We start from the raw sequence: 24,512 nt of genomic DNA, 5'->3' as shown, positions 1-24,512 counted from the left end.
GTGATTGCAGACCGAGCGCCGCCACACGGCAGGTCTACAGAGACTTCCTAGCACTCGCCCCAGTTATACAACCGACTTTGCTAGCGATGGTTCACTTACAAAATACGCTCTCATTTGCCGAGACGATAGTTGGCATAGCCTTCAGCTACGTCATTTGCTACGACCTAGCAAGGCGCCATTACCAGTTACTATTGATACTGAATCATCTACCATCAAGAGCGACGTTCACCATTAATGGATTAAAGTTAAGTATTCCACCAGCTACGTCCGTTTTTTCTAAATTCTAATTTCCTTGTCTTGTTCCAGACCTCACGCCAGCCTGTGTGAGCTAAAACGCGTGCCTTTTGGCTTCCTCTAGTAACACGGTGTTGGCTCTCCTGCCAACCACAACATTGGCTACAAGGCAATACCGCGTTCTTAACTATACTGCCCCTATTTACTTGTGTCATGGCTTCGCCACCATCTCCAGATGTACTGTCCGAATTTTATCGCTTACAGAATCAGCAGACACAGGCATTACTGGATGCCCTTGGACAGTTCGTCCAGGGTCAACGTGCAATGCAAAACGGTGCGACAGCCGCCGCTCCACCGCTAATGCAGCCACAACATGCGGTTGCACCAACTTTTCGTCCTTTTGATGCTGCACTGGAAAGCTGGACGGAGTGGTCTCGCCAATTTGGATTCCATCTCGCCGCCTACAGAATTCACGGTAACGAGCGGCAGCCATTTTTGTTGTCTTTGGTCAGCGTACAAACGTACCGTGTGATAGTCAAATTATTTCTCCGACGCAATGTAGCAACTCTGTCCTACGACGAAATTTTGTCTGCATTAGATGCATATTTCAAAGACTCAGTCAATGTAGTTGCCAAACGGTATACCTTCTTTCATACAAAACGTACGGCAGGTCAGCCTAATCGGGAGTGGGTTGCAACCTTGCAAGGCCTTACTAGGGATTGTGCTTTTGAGTGTCAATGTGGATTCCCTTATTCAGATACTATGGTACGTGATGCAATTGCACAGAACGTTCCTGATGTTCGTATAGGGGAACATATTTTGAAACTAGTCAATCCCTCCCTTCAACAAGTGATGGACATATTGGATTGGCAGGACACACTTGACTTTGCTCAGGAATCATTTGAAACTTTGCCACCCGTGTGTCAGGTTAACCGGCCCGCCGGGTGAGCTGCACGGAACAGTAAACAGCCCTCGCGCCCGGCCGCGCCGCTGCGCCGCTGCCGCCAGGCTCTCAGTCACGCGTACCGCACCGACAAGCAAATGCAGTGCTAAAATCATGCCCGCGGTGTGCTACTAGATATTCGCGTGAGAATTGCCTGTCACACCAAGCTATTTGCTTTTACTGTAATAAAAAAGGACATGTTCAAAGTGTTTGTCAGGAAAATCTCAGATAGGAAACTCAAAATCATTCCATGCCCTTTGCTTCGTGCCGGAATCGGAATCGAACCAAGGATACTCAGGCTCGGGAAACTTCGCCGATGGAAATTCATATAGTTCATTCCACTCTGCCCAGTACCACTCTCTCTAACAGTGACTGTGTTCGTCCCACAAATAGTGTGTGTCAACATCGCCGGAACTCCCAAGTCGCAAGTGATTTTGTACCAGTGTCAGTTCACATTGCACGAGAGTCGCTCTTGTCGTCAGCAGGGCAATAAACTTTTTGTGGACTTGGACATTAACGGCAAAGTGATACCATTCCAGCTCGATACCGGGGCTGCAGTTTCACTGATCAATCAAGACACTTACAAACTGCTGGGCACACCTCCGTTGCGTGCCGCAACTGTTAAGTTAACTACCTTTTCAGGTCAAGAGATCCCTGTGTTAGGACAGTGCAGCCTTCTTGCAACATACAAGGGACAAACAAAACTTGTGTCATTTTACGTCCTTCGTTCTTCTTCTGCAGTGAACTTGTTTGGTTTCGATTTATTTCAGTTGTTTAACTTGTCTATAGTAAATCAGGTCCTATCAGTGAACCAGACTGTGCCTTCAGACAGTGTTTCTCGTCTATGTGAAGAATTTGCAGAAATTTTTGCACCGGGCCTCGGTTGCGCTAAGAACTATAAAGCATATTTGGAACTGAAAGTCAACGCGCAACCGAAATTTTTCAGAGCGCGCAATGTTTCCCACGCATTGCGTGATGAGGTCGCAAAAACATTACACGATTTGGAATCACAAGTTGTAATTGAACGTGTGCAGGCTTCTCTCTGGGCATCACCCTTAGTAATTTTGCCAAAACCTTCGGGAAAATTGAGACTTTGTGTGGACTTCAAGGCAACAGTGAATCCACAACTAGTGATTGCAACTTTTCCTTTACCCCGCCCGGAAGATCTTTTTGACAAACTGTGCCCGGGTAAATATTTTTCTAAGTTGGACCTTGCAAATACCGGTGGACGAAGAATCCCAGCGCATTTTGGTGGTTAACAAGCATCTTGGTTTGTATCGATTCAAACGACTGCCATTCGGGTGTGCATCCGCCCCCTGCATTGTTTCAGCAATATCTACAAACTGTTTGTGCGTCGGTCCCTACTGCAGCAAACTATCTGGTCGATATTGTGATCTCCGGAAAGACGGAAGAAGAACGTTTAGCCAATCTCAGAACATTATTTCAGGTCTTGCGACAAAATGGTCTTCGCTTGCGGAAGGACAAATGTGTGTTTTTTGCTCGTGACGTGCCCTACCTGGGACATGTACTCAGTGCCCAAGGCATACATCCCAGTCCCGAGCACCTCCGTGCCATATAAGACTTGCCTTCGCCGCAGAATTTGAAGCAGCTACAGAGTGTGCTGGGAAAAATTAACTATTATCACAGATATGTGCCGCATGCCTCTTCCATTTCAGCTCCGCTTCATCGCTTACGCCGTAAAGGTGTTCCGTTCGTCTGGACGACGGCATGCGAACGCGCCTTTCGTCAGTTGAAATCGGCGTTGCTTTCCAATACTTGCCTTACGCCATTCGATCCCCAGAAGCCCCTTTTGTTGATGATGGATGCATCGGATTTCGGGATCGGTGCTGTGCTTGCGCACAAAGATGGATCGCACGATCGCTCTGTTGCCTTTCCGTCCAAATTGGTCTCGTCTGCGCAAAGAAATTATTCACAGATCGAGAAAGAAGCATTGGCTCTCGTATTTGGTGTTACAAAGTTTCATGATTTCTTGTATGGTCGTCACTTTATCATCATCACAGACCACAAACCTTTGACATCGCTTTTTCATCCGACCAAGCCTGTACCTCCACGTACAGCGCAGAAATTCATTCGCTGGTCTATTTTCCTCTCGCAGTACCGCTACGATATCTTGTATCGGTCCACTTCTAAGCACGGAAACGCCGATGCGTTGTCCCGTTTGCCTGTTGCTGAGGATAGACCATTCGATTCTTCCGAACTTGCTTGCATGTTCATTGATTCGGAAACCGATGACGTGGTGGAATCGTTTCCGATTGATTTTTGTCGTGTAGCTACAGCCAGAGCTGCCGACCCTGTCCTTGCTACCGTTCTGCGTTTTGTTGCTACGCAATGGCTCTTGTCAAAGTCACGGATCAGGGATCCGTTGGTTCGCCGATTTTTTGCTCACCAGGAGAGACTTTTTGTACGACGTGGTGTTTTGCTGTTGCGTTCTGATAATGATCAGTCCAGAGTCGTGGTCCCACGTTCGTTACAGTCATCTGTCTTACAGCTTCTCCACCAAGGACATTGGGGTATAGTGAGAACGAAACAACTTACTTGTCAGCACTGTACTTGGTTCGGAATCGATGCCGCGATTAAGAACATGTGCTCTTCTTGCATGGTGTGTGCCGAACAACAATCAGCACCATCGCGGAAATTCTTTGCACGGCCAAAAGCCACTTCCCCTTGGCAACGCTTACACTTCGATTTTGCTGGTCCATTCTGGAATGCTCGATGGTTAGTTGAGGTAGATTCATTCAGTAATTTTCCTTTTGTTGTCCGGATGTCTTCCACGACGTCATTTGCCACCATCCAAGCGTTATCTGCTATCTTTTGCATTGAAGGTCTTCCACAGACTATTGCTTCAGACAATGGCCCACAATTCATGTCCGCAGAATTTCAGTCATTCTGCAAGGTCAATGGTATTCAACATCTGACGTCCGCGCAGTTTTCGCCACAGTCAAACGGTGCCGCTGAACGATTGGTCAGGACTTTCAAGTCACAGATGTTGAAGTTGAAAGAGTCGCATTCTCGGGAGGACGCGTTATTGCTCTTTTTGTCCTCGTATCGCTCTCAGCCACGAGATGGTCACTCGCCGGCTGAGTTGCTCCACGGTCGCCCTCATCGCACCTTGATGTCTTTGCTACATCCGCCGCATCAGGTTCCTGTGCAGCGGCAGACACCTGCTTTTGCCCCAGGCGACGTTATTTACTACCGCCACTATCGAGGTTCACGGCGTTGGCTCACAGGGCGCATTCTTCGCTGCCTCGGCCGCGCTATGTGTCTGGTTTTGGGGGCCTCTGGTGAGGTGCGTCGGCATCTCAATCAGCTGCCCCTCTGTCGTCGCACGGGATCTGCCGCTCCCCGTCTGCTTTCAGCGACGGTGCCGTCCGGTCAGCGCCCTGGGGACCCATCTACTGGCTCGCCTCGGCACCAGGTGTTACCGACGCTGCCTTCCATTTTGCCCCATGGCGACGCGCCACCGCCGCCGCAGCCTGTTCTCCCACCGGCGTCGCCCGAGTGGACGCGTCGCTACAACCGCCGGGCGCCTCCCTGGTCACGCGCCGCCGATCGCTTCCCGTGACCAGTTGTCCTCCGACATGGAACTCTTGCCCGCTCCGGACCATATGTCGTCTTCGCCCGTCGGGTGCCCCGGCCCGATGGAGGTCGACTCTTCGGCCCCTCCTGTCTCTCTGCGGGCGCATACACCGCATGTTGGCGTGCACCCTGGAGCAGGTTTTCAGGCGTTTCCTAGCTCCCCGCGGTCCGAATGGCAGGGTGCGGGTGGCACAGCCTCGCCTGTTGTTAGGCTCCCCACCTCGTCGCATACGTCAACATGGGGTCCTCCCCACGGCGGGCGGAAGCCTTATGCCACAACCGTACGCCGATTTGCGGGGGTGGAATGTGGTGTCACTGCCAGACACCACACTTGCTAGGTGGTAGCCTTTAAATCGGCCGCAGTCCGTTAGTATACGTCGGACCCGCGTGTCGCCACTATCAGTGATTGCAGACCGAGCGCCGCCACACGGCAGGTCTAGAGAGACTTCCTAGCACTCGCCCCACTTGTACAACCGACTTTGCTAGCGATGGTTCACTGACAAAATACGCTCTCATTTGCCGAGACGATAGTTAGCATAGCCTTCAGCTACGTCATTTGCTACGACCTAGCAAGGCGCCATTACCAGTTACTATTGATACTGTGAATAATGTAACGTCAAGAGCGACGTTCACCATTAATGGATTAAAGCTAAGTGTTCCACCAGCTACGTCCGTTTTTTCTAAATTCTAATTTCCTTGTCCTGTTCCAGACCTCACGCCAGCCTGCATGAACTAAAACGCGTGCCTTTCGGCTTCCTCTAGTAACACGGTGTTGGCTCTCCTGCCAACCACAACATATTTCTTGCTTAGCATCTATGTAAAAATTTTTTTACAAAACGACGAAAATTTTCTTGCATGGCATATAGGCAAGAGAAAAATGTTTAAAATTTTATACAAAATGGCAGAAATGTTGCTTGCCTAATTGATTGGAAAGGAGAAAACATGGCTCCTTTTACAAAAAATAATATGTAAATGTTGCTAGCCTAGTATGTATGTAATAAAAAAACATCAAAGGAAATATAACAAGTTTCTTACATAAGTAGATAAAAAATATCATATAAGTTTTAACAGATGTGTAACAATAACTATTTAAGCATTGAATAGTCTTCAATAAGCTAACATAACCTAATAACCAGTAAAATATAATATTTTATTTTCTGCATTTGGGACTTACGTTTCCATGACATTAATCAGTAGCGGTCTGATTGCATGATATTTTATGTTTTTATGCTCGTAGTTCCCTCTGGTCAAAAGAAACCAGGTCTACATGTTTTAAGTGCAGCAGACTCAGGGACGTGAGGCCGGCCGGTGTGGCCGTGCGGTTCTAGGCGCTGCAGTCTGGAGCCGAGCGACCGCTACGGTCGCAGGTTCGTATCCTGCCTCGGGCATGGATGTGTGTGATATCCTTAGGTTAGTTAGGTTTAATTAGTTCTAAGTTCTAGGCGACTGATGACCTCAGAAGTTAAGTCGCATAGTGCTCAGAGCCATTTGAACCATTTTTTCAGGGACGTCACATCCACTGACAACCACACTAATATTCCAGCATCAGTTAATTTACGGTTTAGGCAGACTCAGGAACTTCATATCCACTGACAACCACACCTGAAGTTAAATTTTCCTGTGGTGAGACAGTTTGACAACGTAGGCAGACCCAGGGACTTTGTGTCCACTGACAACCATACGTAACGTCCATTCTCCCAGGATGACACAGTTTGACAGTGGTGGAAGACTCAGGGACCTCGTGCCCACTGACAACCACACGACACTGCGTTATTGCATAAGTACCTCCTCAAACTTATGTAGTACAAGTCTCGATCGAGTATTTCTGTATACTGGAAACGTCATATTTTATAGAAAACAGATTCTCCCTTTTAAATACGATATCTCTAACCTAATTATAGAAATTAAGCAAGGAATAATATTATATCATATAAACAGGCATGTGAGCTCTGAGCTCATTTAAATGTTTTCTTTAACTCTATTGCCACAGCAATTACAGATTTGTGGCATGTACCTCAAGTCATGAATAATGTGAGGCTCACCAGACGGTGGCAAAGTCAATTTTCTTTAAATTTCTCGCCACAGCAATCACAGATTTGTGGTATGTATTTTACAATTCAGTCATACTATGAGGCTCACCACACGGTGGAAAGTTAATTTTCCTACGATTAGTTTCGCTAATAACAGTGGCAAAGTTTTGATTGTGACCACGAATCATTACAAATGTGGCACCACACAAAAAAATATCATTTTAATTTCGAGGCATAAATCATGTGCCGTCGAACTCTAATTACCTACTATTTTTGCATTACTAGTGATGCTGAAAAGAATGTTACAATATTTGTTACAGTAATTGTTATGTACATTTTGGTTATAAAATATTTAAATAATCCTACAAATAGAAAATTAATTCCATTGTGATGCTATTATATATAATAAAAGTTACAGAATCATTTAGTAAAAGTCTAGCCAACGGCTTGCCAAATCAATTCATGAATATGTACAAAATTTAGTGAATAATTATGTGACTTTGCGTCAGAATTTTTTTTACACTCTAATTACTAAGTTATACCAAATTTATAATTATTATTGTGTAATGACTCAATATTTCTGATGTCAAACGCCAATGTCTGTGGTATAGCGTCTCAATCGTTTTTATATGGAGTCCTCATTGTCTCTGTTTGGAGGCCTCCCTAATCTTTGTATGAATCTGTGTGGCCATACCTTGGACGGTCACAAAGAACAAGAAAAAGAAGCAACCTACAAAGTACATAATAAAAAATAGATTATTTACAAAATACAATACACCAAACCCCTCCATCTGTCCAGTAGAAACTGAAAGAAATAGTATATTCATCAAGGTGACAAGAAATAAATTTATGACATTACAAGAGAAAAAATCATCACCTTCCAGTTAACCTTGAGCTGGAATCGGCACTGCATCACTAAATGACAATCATGAAATAGAAAAACACTAGATAAATATTAAATTGACTTATTTTACACTACTATTTACTCATTCATAAAATGTGACAGATACTCTCGCCTCTTGGCGTAAGAGTCATTTCACTCTGGAAAGAGAAAAGAAATCGTTTAATGCGCGACATAATTATCTAGATCATAGCTCAGTGCTTTTTTTTCCACGGCTGACTGTTTTTGGAACATCTTTCTTCTCGCGACCCTTAACGGTAAGTGTGCTAAACTCCGATCTGAAAATATCGTCTACTACACAAAATTACGTCACGTTAAGTGCTTTCGTTTCTGCAATGGAGAAAACTTCCGTTGCGATTATGTTTCCTGTAAGAAATGCAATAAAGTCAACCTTAACAACAATAAGAAGAGAAGCAACACTATCATTCTTACCATTCCACAATTTCACAGAGCAAAAAATATTCTTGGCACTCATTCATCACATAATTTAACACTTTGTTGTGTATTTGTATCACAACTCCTTTCGTGACTCATAGCTGTGTCTTAACTTTACTGTGACTTAGATTTTAAGTAAGTGTGTACTCTACCTTAACATTACTGTGACTTAAATTTTACGCATATGTGTATAAGCTATATCTTCCTTCATAGAATAGCGTTGTGGGTTTCTTCGTTTAGAAGTGTATCTTTCTTACCTTCTCTTGTTCTATAAATGTCTGCAAAGTGCTTCCTCATTGTGTCACACTATTCATGAGTGGCCCATAAATCCTAATACGCCTTACCTGGCAAACTAATAAACACGAAAAATCCACATAAATCATCACTCTTCAAACTACCTCATAAATCAGAACAAGTGTCAGTTCGGAGGTTTCCTAATTATACTATTGCCCATCAAATATACCTTCTCAATTCAGAGCCACTTATACACTATATTTTACCTGAAGATAATGTCAACAGTTTCTGTTATTTCATGTTATTTCTCCCTGAAATAGTTATTTCTTGCATTTTCCTTCAACTAAGTCACGAAAATTTCATTGTTTCAGTGAACAGTCGCAATATGTCAACAGCTGGTATAATCCTCTCGTCAGAAATGTCCCTTTGCAAAGTTCTCATCCTCTCAAACAATACAAATCATTAATAATCATTCATTCTTGGTCTTTCATACAGGATAGATTGATAGTAAAAGATTAATAGATAAACAGGTTAGTCGAAGATTGTGAAACAGTACTGAAAATTAAAATCTGAAGAATATACTGTAACGGCTGGGGCACCTATGCTCGCCAAACATATTTACTAAAGATCAGTAGACCCCCTAGGGCCTTATTCCTTGAAAATTTTAATGTGTGATAAGTGATGAAGACCTCGCGATTTATGTGTTCGTATTGTCTCAAGTTCCATAGCGTTTGTGCGTGGAATGCATCGTATATGGAAGGGTCCTTCATACACCAAGAAAAACTTCCTACTCAAATATTTTCCCTTATGATATAGTCGATGTGATCTGCGAAGCAGGAGAGCTTCTGTAAAGTTTGGAAGGTAGGAGACGAGATACTGGCAGAAGTAAAGCTGTGAGTAGCGGGCGTGAGTCGTGCTTCGGTAGCTCAGATGGTAGAGCACTTGCCCGGAAAAGGCAAAGGTCCCGAGTTCGGGTCTCGGTCGGGCACACAGTTTTAATCTGCGAGGAAGTTTCAAAACAGATGCCTGTTCATACTTCTTAAACATTGTCTCGCTAATTACATTCACAGGTCTGCCAGAATCAAGTACAGCTGAAAGTAAAATATTTCCTACCGAGATTTTTATAATTGGATGAGCATACATAATTTCGCTGTTGTCATTTTATTGTAATAATGTGTCCCTAATGTCCTCCAGTCCAACAAAGTTAACATAATTTGTGTGTCAGCTTTCCGTCACTACAAACGGTTCGTTTGTAGTCCTTGTTGCTAGTCATTGTTGTGCCGGCTCGTATTGCCGCGAATTATTGCTTAGGTTGGGTGGTCTGATTTCTACATTGTCGCCACGCTCTAAATTGGAATTTCTGTGATCCTGCCACTTTTGATTTGTCCCCTCATCATAACTGTTTTGGTTCTCATAATTGTTATGACCATAATTCTCACGTGGGCTCGAAGCTCTGTATTCTGCATGAGCAGCAGTCTGGTCCCTTTAATCCCACAAACCAACCAACCAACCTGCATGAGCACCGCGTTCCGAATTGTGATTTGCGTGTCCGCGCCAATTTCGGTTGTCTCTACCGCGACCATTCCTTCTAAAATAATTTTCATTTCTATAACGCCTTTGCTCTCGCTGTCCACGATCTCTATTACTGTACTGAGAGTTCTTATGATCATAAAAATCATTTCTCTGGCGTCTATGATCTGTGTTATACGGTTGATGCCGCATATCGCGCCTATCTTCTTCCGCCCTGTACGCGTGAGGTTCGTCCGAGTTCCATACGCGTTTACGGTCACGCCGCGGATTATTATTTTCCCAATACTGATTACTATTATCTCTTTGTGTGTTTTCATAGTTGTCAACTTCTAATTCTTGCAAAAGAGCTTGGAATGCCTCCAAGTCATCTTTGCACCTACCTGCCAAAATTATGTGGCGTAATCTGATCGGCAGTTTTGTCAAAGAGACACGAATTAATTCCGACTGACTGTACGGATTCGTTAAATATCTGTTCATGCGCATCATGTTTTCAAAATATTGCACTGGATTTGACAATTTCTACTGCTCATAACTTTGCATCATAATGATGTAATGTTTTACACGATCTTGTGTAGCCTCTGACCAATAAGCAGATAAGAATGCGTGATAAAAATCACCATATGTGTGACATTCACGTACTATTGAGCGCATTCTTGCTGCAGGCTCTCCTTCAAGATAACTGCAAATGAATTCCAGTTTGTGGCCAATTGGCCATGTTGGTGGTAAAGAATAGTCAAATTGTTGTAACCACTCTCGAGGGTGGATTTCGTGACTAGTATTCCGAAAAATTTTAAATTTCCTAACTGTGAGAAAATGCTTATAGCCAAACTCGTCATTTTTCTTAGCGGATGAATTTTCTTTTACAGCATGACTCACGTTTCCTTCATTACGTCCCACAAACGTGTCATATTCACGAGAAAAGTGGTCAGCATTTCCATAATTATCGCGCTCATTGCCGTTACCAACTTGGTAATTATCAGATCTACCAGTGTCATTGCTACGATCGATCATTTCTTCGATGCTGGCAAGCTCTTCCTGTATATTTCTTACGTCACGTTTGTTTTGCTGATTAATTGTCATCTGCCCTTGTTTAAAACGTTGCAGAGACTGAAATTCTTCGGTATCCGCGATCGGTAACGACTGAGTGTCGTCTGACCTCGTATGTAACCTGCTGCTCAGTTCCGTCACTTTCATGGATAATTCATCTACCTGTTTAGCTACTGTCGTTAATTGAGTTTCTATCTTTGAAACTTCATTGGTGGTCTGTAATTGCAATGACTCAACATTTTTCGCTAATTCCTCTACTTGCAATTCTTGTTGTCGTTTCACTTCAACAATATCAACATTTTGTACGTGATAAGTCGGGATACAAGATTATTAATATCTGATTTGAATTCTTCACGTACCTGACTTTTCAACTGACTGGTCATTTCTTCAAATTTACACTAGTTAATCCGTACGCTGCGAAGCGCGACAACAATATCTTAGATTCCAGAGCTTGTGTATGCGCGCTGTAGCCAACCTTTAAATCCTAAGAGAGCATTGCCAACTCTCAGTCTTGTACATTGAAGCACCAAAGAAACTGGTGTAGGCATGCATATTCAATATAGAGATAGTAAACAGGCAGAATACGGCGCAGCCGTCGGCCACACCTACATAAGACAACAAGTGTCTGGCGCACTTGTCGATCGGTTAGTACTGGTGTAATCGCAGGTTATCAAGATTTAAGTTGGTTTGAACGTGGTGTTATAGTCGGCGCACGAGCGATGGGACACAGCAGCTCCGAGGTAGTGATGCAGTGGGGATTTTCCCATACGACCATCTCACAAGTATTCTGTGACTACCAGGAATCCGGTAAAACATCAAATCTCCGACATCGTTGAGACTGGAAAAAGATCCTGCATGAACGGGACCAACGACGACAGAAGAGAATCTTTCAACGTGACAGAAGCTCAACTTTCCGCAAATTTCTGCAGATTTCAATGCTGGCCCATCAACAAGTGTGAGCGTGTGAACCATTGGATGAAACATAATCGATATGGGCTTTCGGAGCCGAAGGCCCACTCGTGTACGCTTGATGATTGCACGGCACAAAGCCTTACGCCTCGCCTGGACCCGTCAACACCGACAGTGGACTGTTGATGACTGGAAACATGTTGTCTGGTAAGACGAGTCTCGTTTTAAATTGTATTGGACGTGTACGGTATGGAGACAAACTCATGAATCCATGGACCCTGCATGTCAGCAGAGTACTGCTCAAGCCCGTGGAGGCTCTGTAATGGTGTGGGGCGTGTGCAGTTGGAGTGATATGGAACCCCTGATACTTCTAGATACGATTCTGACAGGTGACACGTACATAACTATCCTGATCACCTGCATCCACTCGTGCCCATTGTCCATTCCGACGAACTTGGGCAATTCCAACAGGACAAGGCGACACCCCACACGTCCAGAATTGTTACAGAGTGGCTCCAAGAACACCCTTCCGAGTTTAAACACTTCCGCTGCCCACCAAACTCCCCAGACATGAACAATATTGAGCATATCTGGGATGCCTTGCAACGTGCTGTTAGAAAGAGATTTCCACACCCTCGTACCCTTACGGATTTTGGACGGCCCTACAGGATTCATGGTGTCAGTTCCCTCAATCGTTACTTCAGGCTTTAGTCAGCTCCATGCCACGTCGTGTTGCGGCACTTCTGCTTGCTCTCGGGGGAGGGGGGTCTACACGATATTAGGCAGGTGTGTCAGTTCCTTTGGCGCTTCAGTGTACTATCTTCATGGTTTTTAAGGCAAATATATGTTGGCCGCAGGAGACTTGTTCTAAAGTCAGCTTCAAATCACAGTTTTTAAATTTTCTCAATAGTGTTACTCGAAAAGAACATACTCTCCCCTCCATCTCTGTAGCACGTGTGTGCTCCTTGAACCTACTGCTAACAAATCTAGCAGCCTGCCTCTGAACTGCTTCAATGTCTTCTTTAATCCGACCTGTTGGGGATCCAAAATACTCGAGTAGTACTCAAGAATGGGTCGCACTAGTTTCTTATGCGCGGTCTCCTTTACAGATGAACCACACTTTACTAAAATACTTCCAATACACTGAAGTCTACCATTCCCCTTCCCTACTACCATTCTTTTGTGCTCGTTTCATTTCATATCGCTTTGCATTGTAACGCCTATATATTTAATCGACGTAACTGTGTCAAGCAGCACACCACTAATGCTGTATTTCAACATTACTGGATTGTTTTTCCTATTCATCCGCATTAACTTACGTATTTCTACGTTTAGCGATAGTTGTCATTCATTACACCAACTAGAAATTTTGTCTCAGTCTTCTTGTATCCTCCTACAGTCATTCAACGACGACATCTACCTATACACCACAGCATCATCAGCAAACAGATGCAGATTGCTGCTCATCCTGCCCGTCAGATCTTTCATGTATACAGTGAATAATAGCTGTCCTATCACATTTTCCTGGGACAGTCCCGACGATTCCCTTGTCTCTGACGAACTCTCGTTGCCGTCGAGGAAACGTGTTAGGTATATTACATAAAAAGTCTTTGAGACACTCACGTATCTGGGAACCTATTCCGTATGCTCGTACCTTCGTTAACAGTCTGCAGTTGAGCACAGCGTCAAACTCTTGTTGGAAATCTAGAAATATGGAATCTGCCTGTTGCCCTTCATCCATAATTTGCAGGATATCATATGAGAAAAGTTCAAAAATGGCTCTGAGCACTATGCGACTTAACTTCTGAGGTCATCAGTCCCCTAGAACGTAGAACTACTTAAACCTAACTAACCTAAGGACATCACACACATCCATGCCCGAGGAAGGATTCGAACCTGCTACCGTAGCAGCAGCGTGGTTCCGGACTGAAGCACCTAGAACCGCTCGGCCACAGCGGCTGGCTTATGAGAAGAGGACAAGCTGAAATTCGCACGAGCTATGCTTTCCAAATCTGTGTTGATCTGAGGACAGAAGTCTCTCAGCAGAATCCATTGTGCGTTCTCGCTTCCCACGCTCGGGTTCCCGGGTTCGATTCCCGGCGGGGTCAGGGATTTTCTCTGCCTCGTGATGGCTGGGTGTTGTGTGCTGTCCTTAGGTTAGTTAGGTTTAAGTAGTTCTAAGTTCTAGGGGACTGATGACCATAGATGTTAAGTCCCATAGTGCTCAGAGCCATTTGAACCATAGAATCCATTGTATTCGAACTGAGAATATGGTCAACAGTACTTTTACGCTTCTTATATACAGGAGTCATCTGCGCTTTCTTCCAGTCGCTTGGGACTAAAGCTGGACGAGATATTCGTGATAAATGCGAGCGAAGTAAGGGGCCAACGCCGTAGAGCATTCTTTGTAAAACCGAATTGGGATTCCATCCAGACCTGGTGACTTAGCCCCTTCAATTGTATTTCTATGCCAGAGATGCCTATTACTACGTCCACCTTACGGGAGTCTGTGTAATGGTCAAACGACGGTACGTTTGTATGATTGTCTAGCGTCAACGATTTCTTAAACGCAAAATTTAAAACTTCAACTTCCCTTTTGCTATCTTCTGCTGCTACGCCAGACTGGCCAACGAGTGAGTGGATAGAAGCCTTCTACTTTCTTAGCGATTTTACATAGAACCTTAATTTTCTCTGGTTTTCGGCAAGCTCTTTTGCTAAGCTGTGACGGTGGTTGTTGTATACTTCGCTCATCGATCCTTTTACAGACGTACGAATCTCTAATAACTTTTTATCAACGTGAGGCTTCAACTGTAAATGACGTACCTGAAGAAACGTGTGGACTTTCTTCCTCGTTGAAGTGACATCATTCTCACGACTATAATCGGCGTTACGCGGTATCAATGCGCTGCCTCCTGGTGGGTGAGTACACCTTTCCGGAGTGCCTATGAGATAACGTTTCTGAGGTTGAGAGCGTTTCTGTGAAGTGGAGAATAATGTTCATGGTGTAACTTCTTTGTAGTTTATAGTAGTTCACGATCTAATGAGCCGAATGTGGCTTGTTTTGTTGCATAGAAGGGACTGATGAATTAGAGCTGTGAGTTGGGGTATGCAAATGACTGTGCAAGCAAAGAATACACGTGTGTAGTTAAAAATGAAAGTCCTTACGACGTATAAGATCGAGGGATAAATTGTTAAAGCGAGTAACTGGCGCAAAAAGACGTTAATTATGCACAGATACATTTTCATGAACTTAAAGCAGTCAAGGGTTCTATTGTCGATATTGCCTGTAATTGTGCGTCCAGCAGAGGGTTTTTAATCCCATAATTTAGCTGATTGTCTAAGTAGCCTTATGTTTTCCTATGTTTCCCTTCTACAAAGATAAATTTGGTTTAGGTACCTCGATTGTCTGAGTCGAAAATGCCGGTGATCGAATGTGCATGATGCTGCATTATTATAATATAAGAAAATTTTACACTTTGGGAAAGTTATAGCACATTTTTCTTCGTAATTTAATATAATTGTATTTAGCCTGCTTTCAAACTAAGACTATTACTTCCTTCCATTCGCTGTTGAAATTTATCTGCACTAGTGGCAAATGTGATCAAGACTATGGTGGGTCAAATATATTCCACCAACATGTATTCCTTCGCCGTATCCTCAGTTTAAGGATCAGATTACATCTTCTGAGGCAGATGAGAATAGTTTTGGTGATATAGAATCTTCTTCGCTTGCTCGTTTGTCAGTTGTCAATTTCCCACTATCTGTTGTGTTGGCAGAAGAGCCAACTCCGTGTTACTAGTTGAGGCCGAAATGCACGCGTTTTAGCTCACGCAGGCTGGCGTGAGGGGGGAAGGACTAAAATGACGTGAGGTCTGGAACATGACAAGTAATTAGAATTCAGAAAGCGGACGTAATTAGTTTGCTACTTAACTTTAATCCATTAATGATGAACGTCGCTCTTGACGGTACATGAGTCACAATTTTATCTGTTCAGAAGACATAGTAACTGAATATGGCGCCTTGTTAGGTCGTAGCAAATGACGTAGCTGAAGGCTATGCTAAACTGTCGTCTCGGCAAATGAGAGGGTATGTAGACAGTGAACCATCGCTAGCAAAGTCGGCTGTACAACTGGGGCGAGTGCTAGGAACTCTCTCTAGACTAGACCTGCCGTGTGGCGGCGCTCGGTCTGCAATCACTGATAGTGGCGACACTCGGGTCCGACGTATACTAACGGACCGCGGCCGATTTAAAGGCTACCACCTAGCAAGTGTGGTGTCTGGTGGTGACACCACACTATCCTTTTGCCGTCTGTCCGCCTGCGTAGCTTAATGGCCAGCGTGTCTGACTCGCGTGCGGCGGCCCCGGCTTCGATTCCCGTCAGTCCTTGGGATTTTTTCTTCGTGAGAGGACTAGAGCGGGGTGCACTCTACCTCGTGATGCCATCTGAAGAGCTACGTGAATAAGAAGTTTCAGCTACTGAGTATAGGAGAGCCGACAACGGCTGGAAGACGCTCCATCCGCATCTAAATGACGTCAGTGACAGGATGACACGGCGGTCAGTCGGTCCAGGTAAACCTCTTTGAGGCAGAACGCAGAACTTATTGAGTATACTAACGTAATATGAATCACTGACCTTCTTCTGAAACGATGTTATTGGCGGTTTTGTTCAAACCAAGTCGAAAATTTTCTCAGTATCGACGAATCTGAGACAGGGTGATGATTCATTTTGCTTGCTCCGTTCTATACATTCTTTCACAATCTTCAAGTGCTGTATCGACAAATTCACTGGTAAAGTCTCCTTAATATTCATTTTTTTTATTAGCCGTAATTTTAGTGAAAATCTTTTATACTACTAACAAGGGATGTCTCTCAGCTCGAACAGGAATTCTGGGTTCCAGTTGCATTTAGCAGCTTTAAATACCACTGTGCTTAGTTAGGTGAAAGCATTCGATTGTGTTACTCTTCGTTTGCCCAATATCGGACTTCAAAAATTTAAATGTGCAGAATCACAATACGCATATTTGGCGAAAGCAATATCTGGACAGTTCTCACTATCATATTCTTGAGCTGCAAAATCGAATGCCACTTGAATCAGAGTCTTGAATTCAACAAAACGTGTGGGCGTATTGTAAGCAGCCGCTTGCCAGGAATATTGAAGCAAACAATGATACACTGGAGCAGACAGCTGGTTATGAATAAAAGAATGCGTTTTCATTACGAACGTTCTAATTTATGGTCGAACCCGCTGCATAGAGTCCTTGTAGAGCCTATTATCCTTCTTGCATATATTTCATATTGCCAGAAGAAATATACACACATCAAAAAAAGCTTTGATCACCCCAGAACTCCTGAAGACAGACGTTGACTGTGGATATTGTATCAGAGACACAGTCCCTTTGACTGTTCAGAGATGTCACTAAACTCGCCCAAAGATGTAAACAACCATGCATGAACAGTGCCTATTAGACGGAGGGGGTCCGACAGCCGATCAGTTCCAGTCATTCCGCCAGGAAGGATGTACACGGCTTGTGTTATCTGTAGTTCAACCATGCCTAGACGGTCAATAACGCAGTTCGATCGCGTCCGCATTGTTACTTTGTGCCAGGAAGGGCTCTCAACAAGAGAAGTGTCCAGGCGCCTCGGAGTGAACCAAAGCGATGGTGTTCGGACATGGAGGAGATACAGAGAGACAGGAACTGCCGATGACAAGCCTCGCTCAGGCCGCCCAAGGGCTACTACTGCAGTGGATGACCGCTACCTACGGATTACGGCTCGGAGGTACCCTGACAGCAACGCCACTATGTTGAATAATGCTTTTCGTGCAGCCACAGGACGTCGTGTCACGACTCAAACTGTGCGCAATAGGCTGCATGATGCGCAGCTTCATTCCCGACGTCCATGGCGACGTCCATCTTTGCAACCACGACACCATGCAGCGTGGTACAGATGGGCCCAACAACACGCCGAATGGACAGCTCAGGATTAGCACTATGTTCTCTTCAACGATGAGTGCCGCATATGCCTTCAACCAGACAATCGTCGGAGACGTGTTTGGAGGTAACCCGGTCAGGCTGAACGCCTTAGACACACTGTGTAGCAAGGTGGAGGTCCAAAAATGGTTCAAATGGCTCTGAGCACTATGGGACTTAACATCTGAGGTCATCAGTCCCCTAGAACTCAGAACTACTTAAACCTAACTAACCTAAGGACATCACACATATCTATGCCCGAGGTAGGATTCGAACCTGCGAGCGTAGCGGTCACGCGGTTCCAGACTGAAGCGCCTAGAACCGCTCGGCCAGGTGGAGGTTCCCTTCTGTTTTGGGATGGCATTATGTGGGGCCGACCTATGCTGCTGTTGGTCGTGGAAGGCGCTGTAACGGCTGTAGGATACGTGAATAACATCCTCCGACCGATAGTGCAACCATATCAGCAGCATATTGGCGAGGCATTCGTCTTCATGGACGACAGTTCGTGCCCCAATCGTTCACGTCTTTTGAATGACTTCCTTCAGGATAACGACATCACTCGACTAGAGTGGCCAATATGTTCTCCAGAGATGAACCCTATCGAACATGCTTGGGATAGGTTGAAAAGGGATGTTTATGGACGATCTGACCCACCAACCACTCCGAGGGATCTACGCAGAATTGCCATTGAGGAGTGGGACAATCTAGACGAACAGTGCCTTGATGAGCTTGTGGATAGTATGCCACGACAAATACAGGCATTCATCAATGCGAGAGGACGTGCTGTTGGGTATTAGAGGTACCGGTGTGTACTGTAATCTGGACCACCACCTCTGAAGGTCTCGCTGTATGGTGGTACAACATACAATGTGTGGTTTTCATGAGCACTGAAAAGGGCGGAAATGACGTTTTTGTTGATCTCTATTCCAATTTTCTGTACAGGCTCCGGAACTCTCAGAACCGAGGTGATGCAAAACATTTTTTGATGTGTGTACATCCAAAGGCTATACGTATTTTATTGCTTTTGGCAGCATGATCATGCATTCGATGTCTTTACCCCCAAATGAATCATTTACTGTTGCTGTGTCCTTGTGAGCACTCCAGAACCACAAAGTAGTATACACTTCTGGTTATTTGCGACATTATCATTAGAAACATAAACGAATAAGGGTTTTAAATGGTCTTGATATTCTTCCATACGTATGTTTGGTGGAAGAATGTCTTCAAATAGCCTTTTTAACTTTCGGGCCAAATGTTGATGGTTTTGGGACAGCAACCAGCCACAAATTCACTTTCAGATCCTATATTCAAAGGGTACGGTTACCGGTTTCGAATCGTAGTGATTCATCCTCGGACGGTTTACACGCTTTCTTTATGACATGTGGTGTGTTTTTTACAGATTAATTGTCCTAAAATATAAATAATACATAATTATAAACACGCCACACACAGATGGTTGCGTTACAGATTTTCGTTGCATGTGACTTACGCGGAATGTGCAACGAAAATCTGTAACGCAACCATCTGTGTGCCGCGTGTTTATAATTATGTATTATTTATATTTTAGGACAATTAATCTGTAAAAAACACACCACATGTCATAAAGAAAGCGTGTAAACCGTCTGAGGATGATTCACTACGATTCGAAACCGGTAACCATACCGTTTGAATAAAGGAACTGAAAGTAAATTTGTGGCTGGTTGCTGTCTCAAAACCATCAACATTTGTCTTCAAACAACAGCCACAGCCTCCTTCATGTCATCATATGACAAAATTGCATTTCGGGCCAAAAGTTTTTCCCGAAGACAAATATACATTTTTTTAGGAGTCCACTCATCGAAAGTCCAACATCTATTGCATAACTATGAGTTATATTGTGTGCACATTGTATCAAGGCAACTGTTGATATTTCCCCTTTGTTTCTCACCAAAAGTTTGTTCATGATTAAATCCAGTTTGATCAGTATTCCAGATGCAGTGTGGCTGTATTTGAAAATGTGCATTTTTCTGGTTTATTTCTTCGTCAAAAGGGTCCTACGACTGGTGAACTCCTTGGTCTTTCTGTACATCTCTGGTATCATCAAAGGAGTGATTTGTCTACAGCACATTCTGTATTCTTTCATTAGATGTGCTATGAAAGTTATAGATCATTTAAATTTAATGTGCCACATTTCTCTTGCTTTTTGCAGTGTCCAAAATTCAGGTGCCAATAACAGACACGTTTTCCTTCACTCTTTGCTAAGTCAAATTGGGATAGAATGTGTTGCTGTATCTCCAGTTCTTTGATTGCCTTGTTTCATGAAAATGGATGTTCATTACGTCTACTTTTCTCCACATTATCAAGTACTACTTTGATGTTCGATGTGCTTTTTATGGATGGATGGCTCTTCGGTAACGAGCTGTAGGTCGCAATTTTACGTAGAGGTGTATGATAATCATCATAAATACGTTCAAAACGTTCTTCCGAAAATTTTGTTAAAATACTGACAGTATTTGATGTGTTGGTAAATGTGCCAACACCTTGTTGATAGAGGCGGCCTAAATGCACGCTATCTAACGCAGACGTGCGTGAATTCTGGAACAGGATAAGTAGTGAATTCTAATAAGAAAAGTATGCAGCTCCTCAAATACTTAACTTTATTCCATGTTGTGGTACATCGCTGTTGATAATACAAATAAGACTCTCTTCAGATACGGTTAATGGCGCCTTGCTAGGTCGTAGCCATGGACTTAGCTGAAGGCTATTCTAACAGTCTCTCGGCAAATGAGAGGAAGCCTTCGTCAGTGTAGTCGCTAGCAAAGTCGTCGTACAACTGGCGAGTGCTGTTCCGTATCTCGAGACCTGCCTTGTAGTGGCGCTCGGTCTGCGATCACACAGTGGCGACACGCGGGTCCGACATGTACTAAATGGACCGCGGCCGATTTAAGCTACCACCTAGCAAGTGTGGTGTCTGGCGGTGACACCACATTCCTCCCCTGCAAATCGGCGAACGGTCGTGTTATAAGGCTTCCGCCCGCCGTGGGGAGGACCCCATGTTGACGTATGCGATGAGGTGGGGAGCCTAACAACAGGCGAGGCTGTGCCACCCGCACCCGGCCATTCGGTCCGAGGGGAGCTAGGAAACGCCTGAAAACCTAGTCCAGGGTGCACGTCAACATGCGGTGTATGCGCCCGTAAAGAGACAGGAGCAGCCGAAGGGTCGACCTCCATTGCGTCGGGGTACCCGACGCGCGAAGACGCCATGTGGTCTGGAGCGGGCAAGAGGTCCATGACGGAGGACAGCTGGTCACGGGAAGCGATCGGCGGCGCGTGACCCAGGGAGGCGCTTGGCGGCTGCAGCGAAACGTCGAATGCGGGCGGCGCCGGCGGGAGAACAGGCGGCGGCGGCTGCGGCGGCGGCGGCGCGTCGCCATGGAGCAAAATGGAAGGCATCGTCGGTAACACCTGGGGATGAGGCGAGCCAGTAGATGGGTCCCCAGGGCGCTGACCGGACGGCACCGACGCTGAAAGCAGACGGGGAGCGGCAGAACCCGTGCGACGACAGAGGCGCAGCTGATTGAGATGCCGACGCACCTCACCAGAGGCCCCCAAAACCAAATACATCGCGCGGCCGAGGCAGCGAAGAATGCGCCCTGCGAGCCAACGCCGTGAACCTCGATAGTTGCGATAAAATACAACGTCGCCTGGAGCAAAAGCAGGAGTCTGCCGCTGCACAGGAACCTGATGCGGCGGATGCAGCAAAGACATCAAGGTCCGATGAGGACGACCGTGGAGCAACTCAGCCGGCGAGTGACCATCTCGGGGCTGAGAGCGATACGATGACAAAAAGAGCAACAACGCGTCCTCCCGAGAATGCGACTCTTTCAACTTCAACATCTGTGACTTGAAAGTCCTGACCAATCGTTCAGCGGCACCGTTTGACTGAGGCGAAAACGGCGCGGATGTCAGATGTCGAATACCATTGGCCTGGCAGAATGACTGAAATTCTGCGGACATGAATTGTGGGACATTGTCGGAAACAATAGTCTGCGGAAGACCTTCAATGCAAAAGATAGCAGACAACGCTTGGATGGTGGCAGAGGACGTCGTGGAAGACATCCGGACAACAAAAGGAAAATTACTGAAGGCATCTACCAGAACCAACCATCGAGCATTCCAGAATGGACCAGCAAAATCGATGTGCAAGCGTTGCCAAGGGGAAGTGGCTTTTGGCCGTGCAAAGACTTTCCGCGGCGGTGCGGATTGTTGTGCGGCACACGCCATGCAAGAAGAACACATATTCGTAATCGCAGCATCGATTCCGAACCAAGTACAGTGCTGACGAGCAAGTTGTTTCGTTCGCACTATACCCCAATGTCCTTGGTGAACAAGCCGTAAAACAGAGGACTGTAACGAACGTGGGACCACGACTCTGGACTGATCAATATCAGAACGCAACAACAAAACACCACGTTGTACAAAAAGTCTCTCCTTATGAGCAAAAAATCGGCGAACCAACGGATCCTCGATCCGAGACTTTGACAAAGGCCATTGCGTAGCAACAAAACGCAAAACGGTAGCAAGGACAGGGTCAGCAGCTGTGGCTGTAGCTACACGACGAAAATCAATTGGAAACGATTCGACCACGTCATCGGTTTCCGAATCAATAAACATGCAAGCAAGTTCGGAGGAATCGAATGCTCTATCCTCAGCAACAGGCAAACGGGACAACGCATCGGCGTTTCCGTGCTTAGCAGTGGACCGATACAAGGTATCGTAGCGGTACTGCGAGATGAAAATAGACCAGCGAATGAATTTCTGCGCTGTACGCGGAGGTACAGGCTTGTTCGGATGAAAAAGCGATGTCAAAGGTTTGTGGTCTGTGATGATGGTAAAGTGACGACCATACAAGAAATCATGGAACTTAGTAACACCAAATACGAGAGCCAAAGCTTCTTTCTCTATCTGTGAATAATTTCTTTGCGCAGACGAGAGCAATTTTGACGCAAAGGCAATAGGGCGATCATGTGAGCCAACTTTGTGCGCAAGCACAGCACCGATCCCGAAATCCGATGCATCTACCATCAACAAAAGGGGTTTCTGGGGATCGAATGGCGTAAGGCAAGTATTAGAAAGCAACGCCGATTTCAACTGGCGAAAGGCGCGTTCGCATTCCGTCGTCCAGACGAACGGAACACCCTCACGGCGTAAGCGATGAAGAGGAGCTGAAATGGAAGAGGCATTGCGCAGAAAGCGATGATAATAGTTAAGTTTACCCAACACACTCCGTAGCTGCTTCATATTCTGTGGCGAAGGCAATTCTCGTATGGCACGGAGGTGCTCTGGACTCGGATGTATGCCCTGGGCATTGATGACATGCCCCAGGTATGGTACGTCACGAGCAAAAAACACATATTTGTCCTTCCGCAAGCGAAGACCATGTTGGCGCAATACCTGAAATAATGTCCGTAGGTGTGCTAAATGCTCGTCGGCTGTCTTTCCGGAGATCACAATATCGTCCAGATAGTTCGCAGCAGTAGGGACCGACGCACAAACAGTTTGTAAATATTGCTGAAACAATGCAGGGGCGGATGCACACCCGAATGGCAGTCTTTTGAAGCGGTACAAACCAAGATGCGTGTTAACCACCAAGACGCGCTGGGATTCGGCGTCCGCTGGGATTTGCAAGTACGCATCTGCTAGGTCCAACTTGGAAAAGTATTTACCCAGGCACAATTTATCCAAAAGATCTTCCGGGCGGGGTAAGGGAAAAGATGCAGTCACTAGTTGTGGATTCACTGTTGCCTTGAAGTCCACACAAAGTCTCAGTTTTCCGGAAGGTTTTGACAAAATTACTAAGGGTGAGGCCCAGAGAGAAGCTTGCACACGTTCAATTACACCTTGGGATTCTAAATCGTTTAATGTGCTTGCGACCTCATCACGCAATGCGTGGGGAACATTGCGCGCTCGGAAAAATTTCGGTTGCGCGTTGACTTTCAGTTCCAAATGTGCTTCATAGTTCTTAGCGCAACCGAGGCCCGGTGCAAAAATGTCTGCAAATTCTTCACACAGACGAGAAACACTGTCTGAAGGCACAGTCTGATTCACTGATAGGACCTGATTTACAATAGACATGTTAAACAACTGAAATAAATCTAAACCAAACAAGTTCACTGCAGTAGAAGAATGAAGAACGTAAAAGGACACAAGTTTTGTGTGTCCCTTGTATGTTGCAAGAAGAGTGCACTGTCCTAACACAGGGATCTGCTGTCCTGAATAACTTTTTAACTGAACATTTGCGGCACGCAACGGAGGTTTGCCCAGTTGTTTGTACGTGTCGTGATTGAGCAATGAAACTGCAGCTCCGGTATCGAGCTGGAATGGGATCACTTTGCCATTAAAGTCCAAATCTACAAAAAGTTTATTGTCCTGCTGACGACAAGAGCGACTGTTTTGTGCAATTTGAACAGACACTGGCACAGAACCACTTGTTAATTGACGTGATTTCCGGCGACGTCGGCGCACACTTTGTGTGGGACGAACACAGTCACAGGTAGAGACAGTGGCACTGGACGAAGTGGAATTAACAACATGAATGTCCATGGGGGAAGGTCCACGAGCCTGAGTGTCCTTGGTTCGATTCCGGCGCGAAGCAAAAGGCCTGGAATGATTGTAATTGTCTGATCTGAGCTTTTTCTGGCAA

The sequence above is a fragment of the Schistocerca americana genome, chromosome X (genome assembly GCF_021461395.2).
Source record: "Schistocerca americana isolate TAMUIC-IGC-003095 chromosome X, iqSchAmer2.1, whole genome shotgun sequence".
Taxonomy (NCBI): domain Eukaryota; kingdom Metazoa; phylum Arthropoda; class Insecta; order Orthoptera; family Acrididae; genus Schistocerca; species Schistocerca americana.
This window is presented reverse-complemented; position numbering follows the sequence as displayed.